General features: G+C 48.8%; 1 non-coding gene across 1 annotated transcript; it reads right to left on the reverse strand.

The window, feature by feature from the left end:
- Window positions 1-6,398: 6,398 nt before the first annotated feature.
- Window positions 6,399-6,471, reverse strand: TRNAK-CUU. Its single transcript has one exon. It is a non-coding gene; the product is annotated as a tRNA-Lys (tRNA).
- Between the last annotated feature and the right edge of the window lie 4,067 nt (window positions 6,472-10,538).

The following is a 10,538-nucleotide window of genomic DNA, read 5'->3' on the forward strand; positions in this document are numbered from 1 at the left end:
TGCAACTTGGTACCATCTTCACAAATAGTATATATAACTATAACATGTCTACAACCCATATTTTTCCTATCAGGACCGTGTGAAAGAGATTGATTAGGTATTTACCAAACCTATTTTCTCTCCTGCCAGTCCATTCAGCTAGGTAACATTTCCCAGCTCCCTTGCAACATCATGCAGCCATGTGTCTAATCTAGTCTGTGACTGAAAACAATATGCTCATAAAACTTCCCATTTCTGCTCCTCCACACGTCTTTCCTCTTCCAGTTGACTGGAAGTGAGTCAATACCTGTGGCAATGTTGGAAGTCAAGTGATGAAAATGGCAGAGATTCTTTCATCCCAGGTCATTAAAATAGTGCATGGAGGAGGGCTTTCCTGCTGATCCGTTCACGCCCCGCAGTGCTGTTACATGACCAAGAAGCAACCTACATGATTTTGAGCCATTGAAATTCAGGGAATGTTTGTTACAGCAGCTTGCATTTCACTAACAAATGCAGCTGGATGAAAGCTAAAGATTCTTAAGGGGCGTCTTAAGAACATCTGCTTACTCTCTTACCTCCTATGCCTCATGACTTCCTAATCACTATAGAATTTCTTAGCTTAGGGGTTCTTAACGTTCCTTGTGCCGTGGATAACCCTTATCAGAAGAAAGTTTTAAATGCTTAAAATAAACCACATATAGTTACAAAATGAACTAATGAGATTGAAATAGTGACCATAGTTTAAAAAATAAAACTTGTGATATATTTAACATGTCAATAGCAAAACAACACATTTATACTGTAAGCCAGTAAGAAACGAATTTTATTTTTTACAGACATACCATATCTGGCTGATCACGCTTGCCTTGAGTGAGAATACTCAACTGTGGGGTGGTCTTTATCAAAGCAACACACGTGCCATGTTGGGCATTTAGTCACTGTTGACTTTTTTGCTTTGATGGTTACAAGTGTATAAATCCCAAATTCACAAAGATGTATTGAGACGTTTGGAATAAAACCTTCCACAGATGTTATCACAAGGCAAGGGTAGGCTTCTCCTGATGAATACCCAGAATTCTCCAAGGAGTTTTGAGTTAGACTTCACTGTAGTGAGATTTTGGTTTTAAGATCAATGAGCTCATTTTTGGCTAGATCAACATATTTGCTACAATTTATATCAGGAATTGTTCAGTAACAAAATGAAAATGGCCCACCCCTTCCACGTATTGATTAACAAGCAACTGCAGAGAGGGAATGAGCCACAGATGTGTGGGTAACCAGAAGTCGATAGCTGACGAAACCAGTGTGCCGGTCTGAGCGTATTGTGTCCCCCAAATGCCATTATCTTTGTGGTCTTGTGTGGGGCAGACGTTTTTGGTGTTGGTTAGATTTGCTTGGAATGTGCCCCACTCAGCTGTGGGAGATGATTCTGATGAGATGTTCCCATGGAGGCGTGGCCCCGCCCATTCAGGGTGGGCCTTGATCAGTGGAGCCATATGAATGAGCTGACTCAGAGAGAGGAACGGAGTGCAGCTGGGAGTGATGTTTTGAAGAGGAGCAAGCTTGCTAGAGAGGAATGTCCTGGGAGAAAGCCGTTTTGAAACCAGAACTTTGGAGCAAGACCTAATGTTAGCCTTCCCAGCCAGCAGAGGTTTTCCGGACACCATTGGCCATCCTCCAGTGAAGGTACCTGATTACTGATGTTGTTACCTTGGACACTTTATGGCCTTAAGACTGTAACTGTGTAGCCAAATAAACCCCCTTTTTATAAAAACCAATCCATCTCTGGTGTTTTGCATTCTGCAGCATTAGCAAGCTAGAACAACCAGGCTTTGAGATACCTGAGGGTTGACTGTCAGCCTTTCACAAGAAGCCTGTGATCGTGCAAGACCTAATGTTAGTTCTAATAATGACCATAGTTTAAAAGAATACTTTGAAATATCTGCAACTACTGTAATGTGATAGGGCAATATCTGTGATTTCTACTGGTGAGAAGTTACAGGTGCTTCTTTGCCGATGGATTATTGCCAAAATTTATTCAATTTATAATGAAACAAAATGCTAAATTTCAGTTAAAGTTATTGAAAACCAAGATGTGTTTTACACCTCAACCAAGTTCAAGACCCCCCAGATCCTATCCATGAATCCTTCGGGAGAAGAGTGGACCTCGAATAAGAACCCCAGCTCTAGCCGCTTGAGACTCCCTTGTGCTGGGATAGAAAGCTCCCTCCTCACAGAGAAGCTGGCTGTTCATGGGCTGTGGCCTTTGTGTGGCCAAGGCTATGTCCTGAAATGGAATGAATCACTCCTTCCCTTCTTCTGTCTCTTCTACTTCTTCCTGGCCTTTACCCCATGGCAGAAATCCTTACCAGAGGGATCAGCTGCTAGGGCCCGAGCTCACCACTCCAGTCTTGCTAGACCAGAGAACGAGAGTCAGCTTTGGGGTGGAAAGGGGAAGTTTAGAGTCATGTATGTCACCAGAAGGAAAGTTGGAGGTTAAAACATGGGAATGTGTCACACAGTGAAATTTTGTGGTGGACAATGACTGTGATTAACTTTACAAATATAAAAATATACTAAAAGGTTCTTTCATGAATTAGAACAAATGTACAATATATTACAAGGAGTTAAAAATAGAGGGGTATATGGGGAAAATGTACTTATTGCAACCTATGGACTAGACCTAACGGTAATATTTTAATATTCTTTCATCAATAGTAGCAAATGTAACACACCAATACTATGAGTCAACAATAGGGGGTGATAAGGGGTGTGGGAGGATTTGGGTTTCCTTTTTTAATTTTATTTTTTTTCTGGAGTAATGAAAATGTTCTAAAATTGATCATGGGGATGTATGTGTAGCTATGTGATGATACTGTGAACCATTGATTGTATACTTTGGATGGTTTGTATGGTGTGTGAATATATCTTAATAAAATTGCAAAACAACAACAAAAAAAGTCAGCCTTTCTTTTTTCTCACTGTCTATTCAGTGGTGGGATTGGAGGACCCCGTTCAAGCTTCTTTCTACCACAGTTCTTCCTTGAAAGCAATCTTGTTTTCTTGTAATTTTGGTGAGTACCTTTTCTCAGTTAACATACTTATCGTAAGCATTAGGTTTAGTACATACACACATTCAAACACACACACACACACACACACACACATAGTAATGTGGCATTATCACATTGCTTGTGTAAGAAATTCACTAGGTTGTGAGCTTCAAGAGGAGTGGAACTGAGTCTTAGACATCTATAAATCCAGGGTACCTGGCTCAGTGAAAGACAAGAATTGTGTGCTCTTTAAATGTTTGTTAAAATGAACTAACACCTGCTAGTTTAAAGATGCTTTTCAACTACCTTGGATGGATGTGTATTTAAAAGAACCGGCACCATTTGTTTTGAACTCAAGTAGTGTAAGTTGAATGCAGCCTAGTCTTTCAGTAATCGTGTAAACTTGGGAAAGTTACTTAAACTCTCTGCTTCAATTACCTCCTAGGTGAAATAGGGATTGTAATACCTATCTCTTAGAGTTATGGATTAAATGAGTTAGCACATGAAAAGTGTTTAGAAAATAACACTCAGCACATAATAGGTACTCAGCAAAGTCTAATGTGATAATTATTAGGAATAGTAGTATTCATAGTAGTAATTTCATCATTATAAGAACTTACAAGGAGTATTGAAATGCTCAGAGCTATTTGCCAGAATAGCTGAGAAATTCTTCATCTGGTTACTTATTCAGGTCTTGTGTCTATCTTTGAGTTCTCTTTGTCCTCCACCTTCAATGCCAGGCAGTCAGCGATCACTCTGAGTTACCCTAAGCCTTTTTTACTTGTACAGGTCACCTCTGAATTGCACTTTTTAGTCTACTATAAATTGGAATCAAGGTAATGCAAGATTGTTGGATTGTGCATAGAAGAATAAGTAGGCAGTTTTGCCTGTCCTATAAGTAGATGCATCTATTTTGATGGTTGGCTTTAATGGTACCCATTTCTACAAAGGTTCACTTTCTGATAAATGGAAAATTGCCTCCTAATAAATGCAATATTGGTGTATGTTTGCACATGAAGTGGCAGCTCCTTCCTCTGATTCTCTTTATCACGATTGCCTTCCCTATCCCCACCCCTGGTCATAAGACAACAAAGCACCAACAAGGTCGTGGTTGGAAACCAGTGGACCAGGTGACATTCAGGGATCAGTGGCAGCTTCAATATTCCATGATTCATGTACATGAACAACTCCAGGCCTCGGGTATATTTAGAGATGAACCGACTGGCCAGACACCACAACCGCATTTCTTCTCATTCTTCAGATTCCAACTAATAAAGCAAAGGCTGATATTTCTTCTTGTCAACACACTGCCACGCCTGACATGATGACTGGCTCCTGGTGGGCAGGGGCAGGGCCATGGTGGGGTGTGAATTCAGCTACACAATCCTTCCTATTCAAGTGGGAGAGTAAATACCAGAACACAGCTCTGCAGGTGGTTGTGTCATCCTTGATGTATTTCTTATTGGTAAGAAGAAGTTAATACAAAGCTGATAAATCTAACCCTATGGTGGAGACAAGTTGGATAGGAGATTTTGTATTTAGGAAGAATATGCCTAAGGGACTTTTAAACTGTACAGTACTGAGTTGTCTGTGTCACTCTTTTATGATTCTGAATAGCCCATTCTAGGTAGACAAGATTTCAAGATTTATGGTGACATCAGGCTAAAGAATGGTGTAGTTTTTAACAGACTCATGTGTCACCTTCCAGCTGAAGGAGAATTCTCATGGCTTCTACTGCTTTGGCTTGGCCAGTTTCCCTTCTGGCTTCCTGAGTAGGCCAATGTCTTGGGAATGAGAGCCTCCCCAGTAGAAGGCTTGGCCTTCTTAATGTTCATCAACTGCTCGGCCAGACAAGAAGTGGCTCCTATGGAAACAGGACCATCCACTTTGGAAGTTGGGTGCAATGGAAAGTTCAAGGGACTAAGAGTTGAAAATGGTGGTTATAGGTTTCAGGTCCATCATTGAGCTAACCATGTGACTCTCCTTGAGCAGTTGCCTGAACTTCTCTCGACCCCAGTGTGGCCACCATGAGAGTGTGCAACACAGATCTCTGTTAAGGAGAGAACGTCCTGCATGGTCTGTGATGAGCTGACACCTCCAGCTGCCACAGTCTCACAGCACCCATGCCAAGGCCATGGCCTTCCTGGCATGCTCCCAGCCTATGTCTGAACATAGCTGGGGTACTAGAGCTTGGCCACTCCTCCCTAATGCAGGACTTCTCCAATGGACAGTGCTTGTGGAGCTCCCCATTGCCTAGCCAGCACTCTGAGGCTGTCCTGCAGTCTGAGTCTCTCCCCACGCATTCCTCTTTCCTCCTCTCTGCTTTCTTGAGTGTCAGACCAGTGTTGTAGTCTAAAGCCTCCCTCTGCCTGTTCCTGCACCTTCTCTCTTTCTCCTTGAGCTGAGTTTCCTCCCTACAAATCTCCTGCACATTGAATTCCATTTTGGCACCTGCTTCTTAGAGGACCCGAATGAGCACGATCAGTGAGTGGACATTTGCTATTTTCTGTCTACCCTACACAATATCCTCCTTTTTATAGTAATGTCCATCCCCACATATGTCCTCTCACCTTCTTGAGGAGCTGCCTTTCTCCAACTCCAAACATGGGCTTCTACCAGGGCTGCCAGATGCACCTCCTGCCAACCTCTTTCTGTTGACATAGAGGTGGGTACTTGAGCCAGGTCAGACTAATGACCATGATTCATCTTCCTGGGCAAACAGTCCAATGAGAGTCTGCGGGACACTGATTACGTGCTTCAACTTGGCGGGCCTGGGCCAGGGGACCGGATCCGCCCCTGGGGAGGGTGGTGGGCACGGGTGACAGTGCCCTCCACAGCCCCCCAGGCCTGAGAAAGTGAGGCCGGAGGCAGGCCCCATTTCCTCACCCAAAATACCACTGTTAGGGGAGGCTTGCCGGAGGGAACCGCCTTTTCCCCACCCCCTTATCTTGCCCGGACACTCCCCGTTGCCAGTGCAACTCCCATCACCACCAGTGCGCATACCAGACACCGTTACCGGAGCAACTCTCGCCCCTTTTCAATCAACCTCCGCGCCCTCTCAGAACCAATCCAAGCCTTTAACCCTTACAGCTACCCCGCCCTCTAAACCGCCGGATATAAGCTTGTACTCTCCCCTAATAAACTCTCTCTCTTGGTTTCTTCACCCTAAAAGAAACGTGTCCCGCCTGTTCCTTTCTCGCCGCCCTTTGCACGCCTCCGCCGGGGACCTGGCCAAGTCCCCCGCCTCGCCCTCGCCTCCGGGAAAGAGCCCCCGCCGCCGGTACCCTCCGAGCAATCCTGAGAGCCTAGGATTTAGCAACCGGCCGCCACCCCCCCCCCAGACGAATCAACTGCGACCGCAACTGGCGCCCAACGTGGGGCTCGAACCCACGACCCTGAGATTAAGAGTCTCATGCTCTACCGACTGAGCTAGCCGGGCGCCCAACACGACACTGGGATTAAAAGTCCTCTCCACGCAGCGGTCCAGTAAAACCACCCGCTCGCCCGGACGCCTCTCCAGCTCCCCTTCTCCTCGCCTGCAAAGTAAGGGCCGCCTCTCCCTCGCCGCTCCACGTCCGGAGCCGCCTCTCCCACGCCGCTCCGCGCCCGGGCCGCTCTTCCTTTCCCGCATTAACCTGGCTTTTGCCCCCGACTACCTTTCGTCTTCTCTTCCTATGTCCCCCCATTCCTCCTAACACTCTTCCTCCAGTAGCTTTCCCTCTTCCCCTCCATTACTTTGCTGTGGTCCTTTGTGTCTTTGTTTCTTTGTTTGGCGCGGTGTGCCTCTTTGCGACCGCCCCCCCCCAAACTGCTCTCGCTACTGGAGGGTCCTGCTTTCTATTCTCGCCGTCTCCTTCGGCCTCGCGGCCACGGTTTACCTCATTTTCTTTACTCAATAATCAACCCCCCTTTTTTCTTTTCTCACTCCACTATGGGTAATCGTCTATCTGCACGCCAAGCACCCCAAGTTCGCGCTCTGGCGGGTCTTCTAGACGCACGTCGTTGCGGGGTGTCTGTCCGGCAGCTGCGGGTGTGCTGGGACCTCCTGCTGCCCTTTAACCCATGGCTCACCACTTGCCATCTTTGGGACCCTGTTACTTATGATCGCCTTATTGATCGGGTCACCAACGCCATGGAACATGAGAACAAGCGCTTCCCTCCCGGCTTGCTCCCCACCTTAATAACCGTCCGTTCCTGCCTTCAAGGCTCCCTCCCCCCTGATCGAGGCCCCATTAAATCCAAGGAGGCCCTATCAACCCAGCCAACAGATTCAGATAGCGATACTAATTCAAATCATGACTCGGACACAGAGTCCTTAGTCGAGCAGATTAACAACGCGCTCGAAGTGACTCCCAAAAAACAAAATAACACTGAGCCTCGCCAAGATGGTGAACTTCCTCCTCCTCCTTCTTCTTCCATCGAGGGGAGGAAGTGCTCCGGCGATGACGTCAGCCCTAAGCTGGGCCGGAAACCGCAAGCGCTTTACCCCACCCTTTCACAGGGCGGAGCTAGTCCACCATCTTATGCCTTAGCCACTCCCACCGCGCCGCCGTCTTGCGACGCTTGGGGCCTCCCACTTCCGCCTCCCCCTCCGGCGAGCTCCCCCTCGGAGCCGCTACCGGCAGCTGCCGCCGCTCCTCCCACCCTGCCGACTAACAACCCCTGGCTGCCTTCTACACCTCAAGGCAACCCTTGGGGCAACGCTCCCCCTACCCCCACTCCCGCGCCAAACCCTCTGCAAGCGCGTCCTCCTTTCTCTCGTGCTTTTCGCTGCTTTCCTCTTAACCTTACCCCCACACCGCAGAAACCGTACGACTGGTATCCCATTGACTCTGATACTATCAAGCAGCTTCGCAGGGCCGTCAAGGAGGACGGGTTAGGTAGCCCATACGCTTCCCAAATACTGCAGGATCTCGGCATGGACTTTTGCATCCCCCAAGACTGGGCCTCGCTTGCCCGTACCATCCTTAACCCCGGCCAGTTTGTTGATTGGCGTGCCCACTTCCAGGCAGAAGCAGCTAGGCAGAGCGAGCAAGACGCAACCACTGGAGTCTATTATCACCCCGAAGCTTACTTGAGCATGGGAGCATTTATAAATGCATCTGCCTATATTAATGCACCTGCCACCTTTTGGCCTATCCTTTGGGGAATCGCCTTACGAGCGTTTGCCAACTGCTCTGCCTGTTGGCCTAATAAATTCACCAAGCTCTTCCAGGAGCCGAGTAAGCCTTTCGCCACCTTTGTCTCCAGAGTCAAAGAAACCTGCGCTCGAAAGGTAAGTGATCCCCAGGCCCAGTATTACATGTGCCCATCCTCAAATCCTGGAAAATCGTACTGTAATTCCCCCAACGAGTACTACTGTGCATACTGGGGGTGTGAAACATTAGCCACTAATTGGAAGCCTCCTGTTCCTAATCATTACCTTACCTTAAAGTGGGCCCCTACAGGGTGCAAACTCCCTACTGTTAACTGGCTCGGCCAAGAAAGTGAGGGATCCTGCACACATCTTAATCTTACAGTGCAGCTCCCCACTGATCCCTCCTGGTTACTCGGTCAAACCTGGGGCTTCAGAATCTATTTGGAAGGAGCCAACCCAAGTTCCCTTATTTTGATAAAAAAGGAGGCTGTACTAAAAAACCCCTCTGCCATTGGTCCCAATAAAGTCATTAACCCCCTTTTTCCACAGCCCTCCAGCCGCACCTCAGCTCCAACCAGCTGCACCTCAGCTGCCAACAGCGCATCGCCAACCCCACCACCCCAACCTTTTCTGCCCCCCTCTCGTTACTCCTCTCCCCTCCTCGACCTTATCCAAGCGGCCTTCACCTCAGTGAATTCCTCCAAGCCCAATCTTACCTCCTCTTGTTGGCTTTGCCTCTGCACCTCCTCCTCCCTGTATGAGCCCGTCGCCTCCAACCTCTCCTTTTCAGAAAACACAGAGGACAGCCCCTCGGAATGCAATTGGAATACCTCTGCCGTCCCCCTAACCTTTCATTCAGTCTCCTTTACAGGAAAGTGCATCCACCCTCGCTCAAGTAACTCTCCCAACCTCACAGCTTGTGCCAACTACTCATCTCCCAGCAGCTCTGCCAAATTTCTTATTCCTCACAACTCCTCCCAATGGCTCTGCTCCTCTACAGGACTTACCCCCTGCCTTAACGTGCAAACCCTCAATACAACTAATGAAACTTGCCTCCTAATTGTCCTTATCCCTAGGGTCCTATACCACAGCGAGGAAGACTTCTTCCTCCACCTGGAAAGAACTGCAGCTCCTGCCCCTCTGCAAAAGCGAGAGCCCATCACCGCCCTCACGATTGCCTCCCTCCTAGGTCTTGCAGGCGCTGGCACCGGAATCGCTGCGTTAGCCAGTCAAGGTTCCGCCCTAACTCACCTCCGGGCGGCTGTTGATGAGGACATTCGTCACCTACAAAACGCTATTTCCCATCTTAAAAATTCTGTTAACTCCCTCTCTGAGGTCGTGCTCCAAAACCGCCGAGGTCTCGACCTTCTTCTCCTCAAAGAAGGAGGCCTTTGCGCCGCCCTAGGAGAAGAATGCTGTGTTTATGCCAATTCCACAGGTCTCGCCGAAGACAGCCTAAAGAAGTTCCGAGAAGGACTAGAACAACGCAAAAGGGACCGTGAAGCCACCAGCTATTGGTCCCACATCTTTACCCTCCTCCTCCCATACCTCCTCCCTCTCCTCGGCCCCCTACTAATGATTATTCTAGCTCTCACCTTAGGACCCTGCATTATCCGCAGAATTGTCCAGCTTGTAAGGAAACAAACGGATGCTATTTTTTCCTCGTTCGTGCAAGTCCAGTACCAGCGACTCGCCACCTTTGACGCTCCCTACTCCGAGATGACAACCAACCCTCCGCGACCTCACCGCCACCGGTCAACCCGCCAACCGCGAGGCCCTTCTCGATCGCCTGAACATCGCACCAACCTCGAGCTCCAGCTTCTCTGAACCTCCAACTTTAAACCCCCCACCCTCGTCCATCCCGCAAGCAGCAAGGCCCCTGTCGAGCGCCCGGGCGCCACACCAACGCCAAGCTCCAGCCTCGCTGAGCCACCATCAACCCCTTTTCCCCTCCCTGGCCTCCCCCTTCCCTCATCCCTTAGCGGACCTCTCCGGTAAGCTTCTTCCTTTAATTAGAAAAGAAGGGGGAAATGCGGGACACTGATTACGTGCTTCAACTTGGCGGGCCTGGGCCAGGGGACCGGATCCGCCCCTGGGGAGGGTGGTGGGCACGGGTGACAGCGCCCTCCACAGCCCCCCAGGCCTGAGAAAGTGAGGCCGGAGGCAGGCCCCATTTCCTCACCCAAAATACCACTGTTAGGGGAGGCTTGCCGGAGGGAACCGCCTTTTCCCCACCCCCTTATCTTGCCCGGACACTCCCCGTTGCCAGTGCAACTCCCATCACCACCAGTGCGCATACCAGACACCGTTACCGGAGCAACTCTCGCCCCTTTTCAATCAACCTCCGCGCCCTCTCAGAACCAATCCAA

Source organism: Choloepus didactylus, chromosome 20 (genome assembly GCF_015220235.1).
Source record: "Choloepus didactylus isolate mChoDid1 chromosome 20, mChoDid1.pri, whole genome shotgun sequence".
Taxonomy (NCBI): domain Eukaryota; kingdom Metazoa; phylum Chordata; class Mammalia; order Pilosa; family Megalonychidae; genus Choloepus; species Choloepus didactylus.